A 17,132-nucleotide genomic window follows, 5' to 3' on the forward strand; every position below is an offset into this window, starting at 1 on the left:
GGAAGACTGATTTGTGTTGGAGATGCTTTGCTAGAGATGAGTCGTTTGTCTGTTTAGAATTGTACCGAATTACTTTCCAAACGTCTAGAACACTTTCCAACAATGGCACCCACTTAGCTTTTCATCTCCAACGTTTAAAAGATAATCTATGTCCCTGTATCGTGTCGTCTCTCAGAGTAGTGTGGCACCCATCCTAACATTGCCCTAAACCTTAATTTCCTGTAGCTCAATACGGCTTACATTGGAGATTGACATGAAGAATACATACAAATGAACCCAAGTTAGTATGCCAGGGCTACTTGAGGATTTCCCGTTCATGGCTTTCTATCCAGCAGACCAGTTGGAAGATAGGGATTTGATATGCTGTCACTTAAAAACACATCTTCGCCAGTTTATGGGAAAATGGTGGGGCGTTTTTTAAGCTACGGGAAGGCTCAAGTAAATCATCCAGAAATTGACATTTTAAGGTTTCAAAGCTTTTCCCTCTGAGAGAAAGACAATCGGTAGAAATTAGTAGAGATATAATAAAATATGGGACAGAGATGGGGAAATTAATTAAAGTCTATAGCTATTGATTTTCATGTAGATTCTAAAGGAGCAGCTCTTGGTCACCGATTCTTTCAAGTCCAAAGCTAAAAGTATGACAGTTAAATGGCTCCTATTTGATCTGTTTCCTCAGATTCTCCTCAGCTTCACAGTTTTCCCTTTCTCTTTCTCTGCATTTCCATGGCAAGTCTCGCCAACAAATCAAATGGAGTTGGCGTACTCCGGCGGGCCTGTTGTCCAACTCGCGTGCAGCGACGCCAAGTTCCACGACTCGACAGAAAGCAGTTGGCAGCGACGAGCGACGAGCGCACACCAAACCAATTAGCTTGGCCACCAGAAGTCATTTGGAGAATTTCAGTCTATGGACATTCTCATGTCTATTGAGGGGTATTTATGTCAAGGGTCAGCAACTGACACTTCATTTAAAGTTTCTGAATGCAGAGCAGAATATAAAGTACTCAGAGGAATGTAAGGGGATGTCCAGGCATGTCCAAACACTTAGAGGAAAAGCTGTCTGCCCTCGATTGTCACAGAAAAATAACCTCATCACACACTCCCCATTGTTTGAGCATGGAGGGATGTGTGATGTTTGATACACACGGCAGCCCTTTGAAATGCTCCTGGACACCTGGACAGCTAGTTGACATGAACGGTACATTTTACAGAATAACCGATAACACCTGCTGTTAACTTGGCAGTGGGGGATCTCGGGGTCTGATTGACGTCTTCCATTACAAATTTTCGTTAGTCCAGCTTTATGGGCATTATTGATAGACCACATGCTTGTAATCTATATTTATTGAGTGAACCGTTGATGTCCTTACAGGCCCAGTCGACTTTACAGTACACTTTACATACTGTATAGGTGATGGTCTGGACTCTAAAGCAGTAGTCAAAGGTAAGGAAGTAAAGGGGAATTGGATCTATATATATTTATATATATAAATATTATGTTTTGATCAAAAAACATGGGGCAATTAGAGTTACTTGATTTACAGTGCATTTGGAAAGTATTCAGACCCCTTTCCTTTTCCACATTTTGTTATGTTACAGCCTTATTCTAAAATTGATTAAATTACTGTTTTCCTCCTTAATCTACACAGTATTCAGACCCTTTGCTATGAGACTTCAAATTGAGTTCAGTTGCATCCTGTTTCAATTGATCATCCTTGAAATGTTTCTCCAACTTGATTGGAGTCTTCCTGTGGTAAATTCAATTGATTGGACATGATTTGGAAAAGCACACACCTGTCTAAATAAGGTCCCACAGTTGACAGTGCATGTCAGAGCAAAAACCAAGCCATGAGGTTGAAGGAATTGTCCGTAGAGGTCCAACACAGAATTGTGGTGAGGCACAGATTTGGAGAAGGATACCAAAAAATGTCTGCAACATTGAAGGTCCTCAAGAACACAGTGGCCTCCATCATTCTTTAATGGAGTTTGGAACCACCAAGACTCTTCCTAGAGGGGAAAAGGACCTTGGTCAGGGAGGTGACCAAGAGCCCGATGGTCACTGACAGAGCTCCAGAGTTCCTCTGTGCATATGGGAGAACCTTCCAGAAGGACAACCATCTCTGCAGCACTCCACCAACAAGGCCTTTATGGTAGAGTGGCCAGACGGAAGCCACTCCTCAGTAAAAGGCATATGACAGCCTGCTTGGAGTTTAAACCAAGATTAAACTCTTTGGCCTGAATGCCAACTGTCACGTCTGGAGGAAACCAAGCACCATCCCTACGGTGAAGCATGGTGGTGGCAGCATCATGCTGTGGGGATGTTTTTCAATGGCAGGAATGGGAAACTAGTCAGGATCAAGGGAAAGATGAACGGAGCAATGTACAGAGAGATCCTTGATGAAAACCTGCTCCAGAGTGCTCAGGACCTCAGACCGGGGCGAAGGTTCAAACACAATAACGACCTTAAGCACACAGCCAAGACAACGCAGGAGTGGCTTCGGGACAAGTCTCTGAATGTCCTTGAGTGGGCCAGCCAGAGCCCGGACTTGAACCCGATATAAAATATCTGGAGAGACCTGAAAATAGCTGTGCAGCAACACTCCCCATCCAACCTGACAGAGCTTGAGAGGATCTGCAGAGAAGAATGGGAGAAACTTCCCAAATACAGGTGTGCCAAGCTTGTAGCATCATACCCAAGAAAACTTGAGTCTGTAATCGCTTTCAAATGCACTGAATAGGTGTGGTGGACTTCTAGAGGCAGTGATATACTTTTGATTTATGATAGGCACGATATTGTGAGAAGCTTGAGACCCTCTGTTACCGATGTCAGTCAATACTTGAGGTCTTCCACTGCATTTGAAGCTGCCGTCATAACTTAAGTCCCCGAATGTCAAGGGAAATTGGGTGCATGTATGTTCACTCTATTTACAGCTTCCTGTTGATTTTGTTGATTCGTTTTTTTGTCATTCCCAAGGTGGGGTGAAATTGATCCACCTTTTATCCAGACAGGTAGAGCGAGGGATAGAGAGGGAGAGAGTGATGGGGGAGAGAGTAAGAAAGGGAGAAGGAGAGAGAAAGATGGAGAGAGAGATTGAGTTAGAGAGAGAAAACGAAAGAGCGAGAGGCCTGCCTGTCATAAACACACCTGTCAGCCAGCTCTCCTCCGTCAGTCAGACGTGATGACAACTCCCTTCCTGTCTCTGACTCAATCATGTATTGGACCAGATACTGTCACCCTGCGCTGCACATCAACGGGTACCCTGCATGAGGAAACGCACATCAGACCAAAGATGGAGCCATCAATTTGTGAAACGTCGTAAATCTGTTTTAGACTGAAACACCCAGGGCTTTGGCTTGACGACTGGGCTGAAATACAAATACATGGATAACCTGGGCTGCAAAATCATCTCTTTCCAACTCAAGTTGAAATACGTTCACTACATATACAGTACTAGCATAATATATAATTATCAAACATGCACGATTAACCCGAGAGACAAACCAAGCTGTTCGAGGCCAATGTGTATAATGTAACATATTGTACATGTTTTTGGTTGAGCATGCGACCCAAACCAACAAACTGCTGCATAAGCATTCCATCTTATTTCCCTCCAACCACACCAGGCAAATACTACTGACCCATGCAAATCCTGTGTTTGGATAGAACTGCCTTTTTGTCTTCTGGCTGGAGGTCGGTGCCTTTTATGAAAACAATCGATTTATTAATTAACCTCTGCTGTATCCTCTAAAAGGGGAAACATCAGAAGGGGGGGGGGGGGGGGGTCTGAGGATAGGATATGATAGCAATGTAACTGACCTTTCATTTGACCCAATTTAGGATGATTAATTTGCTGCTGTGTTTTAACCCGGGGTTAGATGCAAAAAGAAGAGAAACTTTAATAATTGCTTTTCCGGGACAGTGCGGAGAAAGGGCATAGAAAACTTGATGTTGTGGGCTCCCATCAAGTTCAAACAAACATAACTTCTTTAAGTCAGTCAAAGCATGTCGCCGTGTTAGAATACTCCTGCAATTAAAGGAGATCCGTTTTGGTGATGGAAACTTTTTAAAGGGTGGGGGGGGGGGGTTGTGGGTGGACAACAATAGTCCCAATTAAAGGACATGTATCCCCATCCCTATCTCAGCATTTTTAGCATTCTCCCTCTGCACTCCTCGCTCTGCAATCCCCCCACCCCTTCATTTGCATTTTAATTCCTGTGCTTGGGCTCATCGCTGGAGCTAATCCTCTGCTAACCTAAATGAGGCCTGTGTTCTGAGCAGCCAGAATCTTCCAAGGCCTCTCTCAAAGCCGTGTTCCTGTCAGAGACATTCTCACCAGCGCTGTTTTACTTTGATGTTTACTCATCAGTCGCACCGCTACTGAGACTCTCTCTCTCATCGTATGCCCTCTGTGACAACCCAGACCCATTAATTCAAAAGTCCTCACACCTTGCTGGTGTAGATGAAATGATTCCGCTTTTTAGGGGGGGGGAAAGGTTGACAAATATTCACCGGCAGCCACGCAGACGGTTGTCTCACCTAACGGTAAAGAGTTTTGATGCAAAGAGGATTAGGCCTATCTCATCACTATCCGACAAGCTTTATTGGATGTGTAATCGCATATTTGTTTCGAACCCTCTCGACACAAGTGCTGACAAGCTATAGCCAAGCGGAGAACAATTCCATTCTTGGCGAGCACAACCTGATTCTGCTGTGATAGTGATTAACTGAGAAAGGTGGGTAAGGGAAAGGAGAGTGTGTGTGTGTGTGTGTGTGTGTGTGTGTGTGTGTGTGTGTGTGTGTGTGTGTGTGTGTGTGTGTGTGTGTGTGTGTGTGTGTGTGTGCGTGTCTGTAGAGGCGTGCAAGGTGGGCAGATGGAGGGTCGGTGAGAATCGGAAACAAAAATATGTTTAATTAAAGCCTCACAATCTGGAAAGTGTCCTCCCCAGGTACCAAACTATGCATTTTTGGGATACCAACTTTTAAATTAAGAATAAAAAATGAACACATCTGAACAAACATCCATGATGGGGGCAACACAACAGCTGAGCTGCTAGCTGCACTGATTCTCTGGTTCTCTCTGATTCCCTTGGCTAGGTACCAGAGGGAGGGGGAATAGAGGTCTCTTGTTGTTGGCTGAAATAAAGTCGGAGTCAGTTTGGAAGCATCAACAGACACACACACACACATATACTGGGCCCCAAGCTCAGTTTGAGCGAGCGTTCCTCACTCATCATTATTAACACTGCTTAGTGAAGAGGCTATGGCGATGCCTCATTTGCCCACCCTCTTGTAACCCTATTTAACTCACCACCCACCAGCACTTGCAACACATACACATACATCCTTCTCCTATCCACACACACACACACACACACACACACGCACACAAATTCCATAGGCATGAAAACACACTGTGTATTGAACAGGCAGTAGGTGGAACACGTCAGCGATTGTGGAACGGCCCATTTAACATTCCACTCACCCTCACTCTCAAGACCAACCGCTTCAGGGACATCACAATGTGAGAGTGTGTTAACATTCTACAGGCAACTCTACAGAGAGAGAGAGAGAGAGAGAGAGAGAGAGAGAGAGAGAGAGAGAGAGAGAGAAAGGTGGATATGGTGAGTGAAAGACAGAGAAAGGGAGACGTGGGGGAAGGAAGGAAGAGAGAGAAGAGAGAGAGAGCGAGAGAGAAAGCACGCTGACACATCATGCTTTTCCTAAACACGGCTACGCTTTAGAAAACAAACAACTCTCCTCTTACATAGGTAATCATCCTTGTGCTGTTACTGTATGCAAAGCTCTACACCTTTGTAGGTCTGAGGAAGCTTTTCCTGTAGCTCTCTTGCTCGCTTTGCCTCTCTCTCCTTTCTCTTTTACTCACTCTCTGCCTGTATCTGTTTTCTCCCTCTCTCTTTACCACCGCACTCTCTCTCTGTTTCTCTCTCCCTCTCTCTCTTCACCCCCTTCTCTATTTATCCCCCCTCTCTCCAATTCACCTCACCAGCCTCCCATTGAAACGCAGATTGAGCTCAGTGCGGTTGGTCGATAATGGGGCGAACGCGTAGGTGCTACGCTTTAAATAACAGTTAATTACTCGGCACTAGAGATGAAAGCCCTCGTTTGTGATGTCTCCTTGTTGGGAATAATGAAATCCGCCTCACCACAAAAGGATGGAGGGGGGAGGGGAGGTGTGGATAACTCAGACAGCAACTAGCAAGGGCTGAATCAATGCATAGAAACAGAGAAATAGTCCAAAATTAAAGAGAAACGTTGGAAAAGAAGTGTGAATTGTGACGACATGATTTCTTGCTTATCTGTGAAAAATGACACAGGGTTTATTTATAGACAGGCTCTGGTCTAAAAGTATTCTGCTAGCTGTCCATACATAATGGATGTGCATTCATTATGGCTATCGCCTCGTTCTCTCTTCCTCGTTCTATAGCCAAAACAGACACATAATGTCTCCATTTGCTGATATCTGTTTGACTGATGTGTGATCTCAGCAGTGGGGAGAGGGCTGGAATAAGGTGGGAGGGGGATGCTGTCGGACCGTCTGGTCGAAAGTCTTCAGCTCAGACCTTGTGGACTCAGTCGATGGACTAATATGAATGGACTCTCTTTACGTCTCCCGTCATGGGCGTTCATTACTATTGGATTCAGGGAAAATATAATGTAAGGTCATTATTCATTACCCAAAGGTCGCATTATTTTGGGGTTAAAATAATCTATGCTTGCCTGCTGTCATTCTGTTTTTCACAAACTCAAACCCAAACCCCCCCCCCCCCAACACACACCCCACACCCACCCACCCACCCACCCACCCACATACTCACACTGGCTGGCCTGTCCCATTGCATCCCAAGCAGGGATTACTAAGGGATTACTATTGCTAATAATATACTAATAATGTTACTAAGCCTATTAGTACCCATCAGTCAACAGTCTGGGGGTTCTCTGGTGGAAAGGGCTGGAGGAAAGGACCTTAACCTCCTTCAGCAGGTCACCAACAGGCAGGCAGCACAACAATGTCACATACAATGTGCCTGTGTTTGCATGTGATAACGGAGACCTTTTAAAGGTCCAAGTCCCTAGCAAAGCAGAAGGAGAGCGAGAGAGAGCGAGAGAACGTGTGTGAGATAGACAGAGAGAGAGAGAGAAAATATGTAAATATGTCGTAAATATGCGTAAATATGTCCACAGAGCCACCTATTTTTCACCTACCAACCAACAGACCGCCCTGCAGTCTGAACTATTCCTTCACTCCTGTGTGGTTTGTTTAGTATTTTAGTCATTTAGCAGACGCTCTTATCCAGAGCAACTTACTGTAGCGAGTGCCCACATTTTCATACAGGCATGAATCACAGGGGACAGGGGACAGGGCACCGCACACATGCCAATTCTGTCGTGTGTAGAGAAGAAGGGGGAGGAAGAAAACGGGGGAGAGTTGTGTTTTGTGAGAGGAGAAGTGATTTGGGAGGTCCTGTTGTGCAGGGAGGATGATGGAGGGAGGGATGGAGGGGTGCGACACTAGATGGCACTCTTGGGGTGGCACATTTTCTCCCGCTCTCAATCTATCCTCCTCTATCTCCATTTCTCTCCCTTCCCCTCTCTGTTTCTCTTTCTCTCTCAGGCACATTTTGTACATGAGTCCCTGTGCCTTTCTACAGCAGGAGAATCGAAAATTGCGTTTCCTGAATCGATGGAAAGGTGCTTGAAAAATGCTATGTTCTCCGGAGCACACAGTGCCTGTTTGTTTAATTTCTACATCCTCCCACTCCTGTGCTCTCGTTCGTTCTGTTTTGTCTCCTCTGCTCTCTTCCCCACCTTGATAGAGACGACCTCAAAGGTGTTGATATAGGCACACCAAATGAAATGGCTGTAGTAGTTAGTGAGTTCTGCAGATAAACAGGTACGAGAGAGAGAGAGAGAGACTTACTACAAAAGGTTGTTTGTTGTTGCCCAAAGGTGGTGCCAGTTTGAGGGGTTGTTTCTTTATCAACAAAATACAAGACATAATTAGCTTCTCCGTTGCCAAGGAAGAGTAATCACTCTTCCATTTTTTTAGACAAAGTTTCTCAAAGTTTCATCCTAGATCTGCTTTTGTGGATTTGCAAAATCTTTGTGATGATAACTCAATTCCATGCACACAACTGCAAGCTGACAACAAGGCAATTCCTTGTAAACAGTATTTTTTATTTTTTTTTATTTAACCTTTATTTTACTAGGCAAGTCAGTTAACCTGTCTAGGCTGAGCCGCGAAATTCAAAAAAAATATATTTTTAAAATATTTAACTTTCACACATTAAAGTCCAATACAGCTAATGAAAGACACAGATCTTGTGAATCCAGCCAACATGTCCGATTTTTAAAATGTTTTACAGGGAAGACACAATATGTAAAGATGTACATCTATTACCTAAAAACACATTAGCATAATCCACCATCTTTTATTTGTCCACCAACACCAGTAGCTATCACCAATTCGGCTAAACTAAGATATTTATAGCCCCTAACCAACAAAAAAACTCATCAGATGACAGTCTGATAACATATTTATGGTATGGGATAGGTTTTGTTAGAAAAATGTGCATATTTCAGGTAGATGGCATAGGTTACAATTGCACCCACCGTCACAAATGGACTAGAATAACTACATAGAGCAACGTGTTTACCTACTTACTAATCATCAAACATTTCGTAAAAATACACAGCATACACTAATCGAAAGACACAGATCCTGTGAATACAGACAATATTTCAGATTTTCTAAGTGTCTTACAGCGAAAACACAATAAATCGTTATATTAGCATAGCACAGGTGCAAACATTACCCCAGCATTAATTCTAGCCAAAGTGAGCGATAACGTCAACATCGCCAAAATATATTATTTTTTTCACTAACCTTCTCAGAATTCTTCAGATGACACCCCTGTAACATCACATTACAACATGCATATACAGTTTGTTCGAAAATGTGCATATTTAGCCACCAAAATCATGGTTAGACAATGGGGAAAGTAGCCCAGCTGGTGAGAAAATGTCCGTGCGCCATATTAGACAGTGATCTACTCTTATACATAAATACTCATAAACGTGACTAAAAAATATAGGGTGGACATCGATTGATAGACAATTTAATTCTTAATACAATCGCGGAATTACATTTTTTAAATTATCCTTACTTTTCAATACAGTTTGCGCCAAGCGAAGCTACGTCAAAAAACATGGCGTCCTAAGCCACTAACATTTTTCGACAGAAACACGATTTATCATAATAAAAATGTCCTACTTTGAGCTGTTCTTCCATCAGTATCTTGGGCAAAGGATCCTTTCTTGGGTCTAATCGTCTTTTGGTGGAAAGCTGTCCTCTTGCCATGTGGAAATGCCAACTGCGTTCAGCATGAACTGGAAGCGTGCCCGGCGATTCACAGCGTTTCAGAAATAAATGTCCCAAAATCGCACTAAACGGATATAAATTGCTATAAAACGCTTTAAATTAACTACCTTATGATGTTTTTAACTCCTATAACGAGTCTTAACATGACCAGAGAAAGATTACTCCCAACACTAATGCTTGGAACAGGTGCGGGTCGGTGTCCTCCACGCGCATAACGCAGCTGCAAAAGACTTACTAGCTACAGGGTTTTTTAATTTATAGGGCCTGTGAACGCGCAATCGACCCCATTCAAATCGTCATCACGTAAAGGCATCCAGGGGAAGACGTAAGCAGTGTCCGTATACTCATAGCAATAACAGTGGCCTTTTAACTGACTCCAGATCAGGGGCCAACATTTCTGAAATCTGACTCCATGTCAGGGAAATTGCTGTAGAATGGGTTCTGTTCCACTTAGAGACAAAATTTCAACTCCTATAGAAACTATAGACTGTTTTCTATCCAATAATAATAATAATATGCATATTGTACGATCAAGAGTTTTGTAGGAAGCCGTTTCAAAAATTACAAGATTACCATAAATAGTGACAACAGCGCCCCCAGCCTCAACAGGTTAAGAACACATTTTTGTTTATAATGACAGTCTACCGGTAACAGTGGTTTAACTGCCTTGTTCAGGAGCAGAACAACGGATTTGTCAGCTCAGGGATTCGATCCAGCAACCTGCTGCCCCAAATGAATAACTACGCTTTGACTCCAATTTTTCACTTTAAAATGTATGCCAAACAAAAACCACTGATTTCAATACTTAACAAACCACACAACTCTATGCACAAGGACTACTTTGAACAATTAACACAGAAAACTTCACAAAAACACAATTACCGGGAACAACTGTGCATATGCAGAATTTGGTAACAGAATTATGGTCAAATTTCCCTCCATCTTTTATGCGACCACATTTCCCAAAACCTCTATTAAATAAATAATGTCTCCAAATTAAGATTCAAAGATGTCTGCAGATAAAATGGGGTATCAGCTATGACATGACACCTTGAATTTGAAAACATTTATTTTGGTTATTTAACTGCAGTAGGTGAAGTGGATTTAAATCAAGAATTACAGTAACGGGTCTCTGATCTGTACTTTACAAAAATACATAGTTTTGGATATGAATATATATATATATATCATTCTCTTCTTGGTGATGTATCCTGGCCGTCCTACATGTATCCTGGCCATCCTACAATCTAAGCTAGATGCACTCAATCTCACACAAATCATCAAGGAACCTGCCAGGTACAACCCTAAATCCGTAACCATGGGCACCCTCTTAGATATCATCCAGACCAACCTGCCCTCTAAATACACCTCTGCGCTCTTCAACCAGGATCTCAGCAATCACTGCCTCATTGCCTGTGTGTGTACTGGGTCCGCGGTCAAACGACCACCCCTCATCACTGTCAAATGCTCCCTAAAACACTTCAGCGAGCAGGCCTTTCTAATTGACCTGGACCGGGTATCCTGGAAGGATATTGACCTCATCCCGTCAGTAGAGGATGCCTGGTTGCTCTTCAAAAGCACTATCCTCACCATCTTAAATAAGCATGCCCCATTCCAAAAATGTAGAGCTAAGAACAGATATAGCCCTTGGTTCACCCCAGACTTGACTGCCCTTGACCAGCACAAAAACATCCTGTGGCATTCTGCATTAGCATCGAATAGCCCCCAAGATATGCAACTTTTCAGGGAAGTTAGGAACCAATATACTCAGTCAGTTAGGAAAGCTAAGGCTAGCTTTTTCAAACATAAATTTTCTTCTTGTAGCACTAACATTAAAAAGATTATGGACACTGTAAAGTCCATGGAGAATAAGAGCACCTCCTCCCAGCTGCCCACTGCACTGAGGATAGGAAACACTGTCACGACCAATAAATCAACAATAAACAATAATTTCAATAAGTATTTTTCCACGGCTGGCCATGCTTTCCACCTGGTTACCCCTACCCTGGCTAACATCTCAGCACCCCCTGCAGCAACCCCGGCCAACCCCCCCCCCCCGCATGTCCTTCACCAAAATCCAGACAGCTGATGTTCTGAAAGAACTGAAAAATCTGGATCCCTACAAATCAGCTGGGCGAGACAATCTGGAAACTCTCTTTCTAAAATGATCTGCCAAAATTATTGCAACCCCTATTACTACCCTGTTCAATCTGTCTTTCGTATCGTCTGAGATCCCCAAAGGTTGGAAAGCTGCTGTTATAAACTGTTATAGACCTACATCCATCCTGCCCTGCCTTTCTAAAATCTACGAAAGCCAAGTTAATAAACAGATCACCGACCATTTCGAATCTCACCGTACCTTCTCCACTGTGCAATCTGGTTTCCGAGCTGGTCATGGGTGCACCTCAGCCATGCTCAAGGTCATAAACAATATCATAACCACCATCGATAAAAGGCAGTACTGTGCAGCCATCTTCATCAACCTAGCCAAGGCTTTCGACTCTGTCAATCATTGCCTTCTTAACGGCAGACTCAATAGCCTTGGCTTCTCAAATGACTGCCTTGCCTGGACTACTTGCCTGGACTACTTGCCTGGACTACTACCAACTACTTCTCAGATAGAGTTCAGTGTGTCAAGTCGGAGGGCCTGTGGTCCGGACTTCTGGCAGTCTCTATGGGGGTGCCACAGGGTTCAATTCTCGGGCCGACTCTTTTCTCTGTATATATCAATAATGTCACCCTTGCTGCTGGTGGTTCTCTGATCCACCTCTACGCAGACGACACCATTCTGTATACATCTAGCCCTTCTTTGGACACTGTGCTAACAAACCTCCAAACGAGCTTCAACGCCATACAGCACTCCTTCCGTTGTCTCCAATTGCTCATAAATGCAAGTAAAACTAAGTGCATGCTCTTCAACCGATTGCTTCCCGCACCTTCCCGCCCGACTAGCATCACTACTCTGGACGGTTCTGACTTAGAATATGTGGACAACTACAAATACCTAGGTGTCTGGTTAGACTGTAAACTCTCCTTCCAGACTCACATTAAGCATATCCAATCCAAAATTAAATCAAGAATCATTCTCCTCTGTCCTCATGAGGGTGAGAAACTGGAAAATATCTTAATTGGGGTAGGGGGCAGTATTTTCACGTCAGGATGAAAAGCATGCCCAGAGTAAACGGCCTGCTACAAAGCCATAAAAGCTAGAATATGCATATTATTAGTAGATTTGTATAGAAAACACTGTGAAGTTTCTAAAACTGTTTGAATGATGTGTATGAGTATAACAGAACTCATATGGCAGGGAAAAACCTGAGAAAAGATCCAACCAGGAAGTGGGAAATCTGAGGTTGGTCGATTTTCAACTCAGCTCCTACTGAAAATACAGTGGGATATTGGTAATGTTGCAATTCCTAAGGCTTCCACTAGATGTCAACAGTCTTTAGAACCTTGTCTGATGATTTTACTGTGAAGTGGGGCCGAAGGAGAAGGGATTGAGTAAAGTCTGCCAGGAGCTGACCATGCTCTGACCATGCGCGTTCACATGAGAGGGAGCTCTGTTCCATCGCACTTCTGAAGACAATGGAATTCTCTGGTTGGAACATTATTGAAGATTTACGTTAAAAACATCCTAAAGATCGATTCAATACATCGTTTGAAATATTTCTACTGACTGTTACGGAACTTTTTGACATTTCGTCTGCTTTTAGTGAACGCGCTTCGTGACTTTGGATTTGTTTACCAAACCCGCTAACAAAAGTAACTATTCGGACATAAATGATGGACATTACCGAACACAACAAACATTTCTTGTGGAAGTGGGAGTCCTGGGAGTGCATTCCGACGAAGATCAGCAAAGGTAAGTGAAGATTTATAATGCTATTTATGACTTTTGTTGATTGCATAATATGGCGGATATATTTGTGTCTTGACTGGGCTCTTAGCGCCGACTCAGATTATTGCATGGTTTGCTTTAGCCGTAAAGCTTTTTTGAAATCTGACACAGCGGTTGCCTTAAGGAGAAGTGCATCTAATTTTCCAAGCATAACAGTCTTATCTTTTAGCAATGTTTATTATGAGTATTCCTATAAATTGATGTGGCTCTGCAAAATCAAAGGATGTTTTGGAACTTCTGAACGTAAGGCGCCAATATAAACTCAGATTTTTGGATATAAATATGAACTTTACCGAACAAAACATACATGTATTGTGTAACATGAAGTCCTATGAGTATCATCTGATGAAGATCATCAAAGGTTAGTGATTAATTTTATCTCTATTTCTGCTTTTTGTGACTCCTCTCTTTGGCTGGAAAAATGGCTGTGTTATTCTGTGAATAGGCACTCACCTAACATAATCGTTTGGTTTGCTTTCGTCGTAAAGCCTTTTTGAAATCGGACACTGTGGCTGGATTGACAACAAGTGTATCTTTAAAATGATGTCTAATATTTGTATGTTTGAGGAATTTTAATTATGGGATTTCTGTTGTTTTGAATTTGGCGCCCTGCAGTTTCACTGGCTGCTGAAGAGGTGGGACGCTACCGTCTCACGTACCCTAGAGAGGTGAGAGGTATGTCGGTTTTCGTAATGGATTTACAAGACACTACAATTTCTTAAACTTACAGAGGGATAATAATTTATACAAAACTACATTTAAGTGTTGGTATTAGTTGGCATGGATCTTTACTCAAACATTATTGTGTTTTGATGTCACGACTTCTGCCGAAGTCGGTTCCTCTCCTTGTTTGGGCGGCGTTCGGCGGTCGACGTCACCGGTCTTCTAGCCATCGCCGATCCACCTTTCATTTTCAATTTGTTTTGTCTCGTTTTCCCACACACCTGGTTTACATTTCCCTCATTACTTGTTGTGTATTTAACCCTCTGTTCCCCCAATGTCTGTGTGTGAAATTGTGTGAAATTGTTTGTTGTAAGTGCTTATGCATATTTTGACTGGTGCGCGACGGGTTGTGTACCCAAATTTTGTATTTCTGGATGCCGTTGGTTTTGATAATTAAACTGCTCCGGTTATTGCCCAGTTCTGCTCTCCTGCGTCTGACTTCCCTGCCACCAGTTACGCAACCCTTACATTTTATGTATTTCTAATACCTTTTTAGGACTTCCTGGTAGTTTTCTAAGACCCCTAGACCATAAATACTAGTTGAAAAAGAGCGCCACCTGGTGGTGTTCTCAGATAGAGGTGCCGGTTTATTTTTAGGTACAACTGTCCCAGCGTCTTGGTAAGAGGGCAGAAATGACCAGTAGGAGACAGGGATACAATTCACACTTTACTGCCACACCCAAGACAGGCACACACATAGCAAACAGGAAGTGGACTAGGTGGATGTGTTGTAGTGATAGTGATAATATTAGTGGTTTTCTGCACGAAAGACGGATATATATTACAACAATGTGATGGCAGTGTTGGCTATACAATAGTAATAGCAGTGATGCAATATATACAAACCAGCAATGGCATAGCAATGGGTTAGAACATGATAGTAATGGATATAGTAGAGTTAGTGGTGCTAGCATGGTAATATACACAGGGCCTTGTAGGATAAACTACTACAGAGCAGTAATGCAGGTAAACAGGCTAAATAGGCAGTTTAAAACAGGATGCAATTAGTGAAAAGCATAGTATACAATATGTACAGGGGGAGCTAACATGCTAGGCTAGCAGGCCAAGGTCTAGTAGGGCAAAGGCTGTAGGTAATAGCACACAGTAGTATGGGCATTAAGGGCAATTTAGCATCAGTGTCGGCGGTTACATAGGCATGCTAACATGCTAATAAGCGGCCATGTTGAATGTGGCTATGACCATATCAGGAAGTGGCCGGGCCATGATGAGGTCACTGGTCGACCATTTTAGGTCAAGATATACAATAACATGACTGACAGCCATCTTGGTCCATAGGAAGCAATGGGGAGAGATGTTACCTCATGGTTGAACATAAAGGTACACGGAACTATGCCAAAAAGCAGACTGTGTGAAGTATGTAACATGGGATTACAGATGGAGGCAATCCTGACATATACATATTTTAAGGAAGCATGTATAAGCATATACTAAGAAAGCAATAGCAGCATATAACATGTATACAGATCATATACACATAAACCCTAACAAAGTCCACTTATATATTCAGTGACGCACTAACACATGGTTGGGGAAGTCCAGGGAAAGCTTGTCCGGTCATGGAATGTCCAGGTATGAGTTGTAGTGGAGGAGAGGAGTTTACAGAGGCCATCTCCACCTGCCCTCATGACAACAACCAAGGCACAAGCAGGAGCTGTTACCCCCAGCAGGTAGAGCCTGTGATTGGCTGGCCCTGGTCAGCTGACTGAGTTCCCTGGCAAACTGCTCCCTAACACATACAGTACCAGTCAAAATTTTGGACACACCTACTCATTCAAGAGTTTTTCTTTATTTTTACTATTTTCTACATTGTAGATTAATAGTGAAGGCATCAAAACTATGAAATAACACATATGGAATCATGTACTAACCAAAAAAGTGTTAAACAAATCAAAATATATTTTATATTATTCAAAGTAGCCACCCTTTGCCTTGATGACAGCTTTGCACACTCTTGGCATTCTCTCAACCAGCTTCATAAGGAATGCTTTTGCAACAGTCTTGAAGGAGTTCCCACATATGCTGAGCACTTGTTGGCTACTTTTCCTTCAATCTGCGGTTCAACTTGAGGTCGGGTGATTGTGGAGGCCAGGTCATCTGATGCAGCACTCCATCACTCTCCTTCTTGGTCAAATATCCCATACACAGCCTGGTGGTGGGTTTGGGTCGTTGTCCTGTTGAAAAACAAATGATAGTCCTACTAATGTCACGGCCGTCAATAGAAGTAGACCAAAGCGCAGAGCGGTGGGCGTACATATTCCTTTATTTATATGACGCCGACAAAAACGATAAACAATCCAAAACAACCGTGAACCTAAAGGGCTATGTGCCACAAACAAAGTTAACCTCCCACAAAGACAGGTGGGAAAAAGGGCTACCTAAGTATGGTTCTCAATCAGAGACAACGATAGACATCTGTCCCTGATTGAGAACCCTACCCGGACAAAACAGGGTCCTTCTGTCACGGCCATTGCTGGAAGGAGACCAAGGTGCAGCGTTGTGAGCGTACATTTTCTTTTATTTGTTAAAATCTCGCCAACAAAACAATAAATAACAAATAATAGAACAAAAAAATATAGAATACCCACCCCAAATCACACCCTGACCAAACCAAATAGAGATAAAAAGGCTCTCTAAGGTCAGGGCGTGACAGTACCCCCCCGCCCCCAAAGGTGCGGACTCCGGCCGCAAAACCTGAATCTATAGGGAAGGGTCTGGGTGGGCATTTATCTGCGGTGGCGGCCAGACCGGGCACCGTTGCTGGGGGTCCCAGACTGGGCACCGTCGCTGGGGGCTCCGGACTGGAGACCGTCGCTGGGGGCTCCGGACTGGGGACCGTCGCTGGGGGCTCCGGACTGGGCACCGTCGCTGGGGGCTCCGGACTGGAGACCGTCGCTGGGAGCTCCGGACTGGGGACCGTCGCTGGGGGCTCCGGACTTGAGACCGTCTCTGGGGGCTCCGGCATGGAGACCGTCGCTGGGGGCTCATCACTGGAGGCTTCTTGCCATGGATCATCACTGGAGGCTTCGTGCCATGGATCATCACTGGAGGCTTCTTGCCATGGATCATCACTGGAGGCTTCTTGCCATGGA

Source organism: Salvelinus fontinalis, chromosome 41, assembly GCF_029448725.1.
Source record: "Salvelinus fontinalis isolate EN_2023a chromosome 41, ASM2944872v1, whole genome shotgun sequence".
NCBI lineage: Eukaryota > Metazoa > Chordata > Actinopteri > Salmoniformes > Salmonidae > Salvelinus > Salvelinus fontinalis.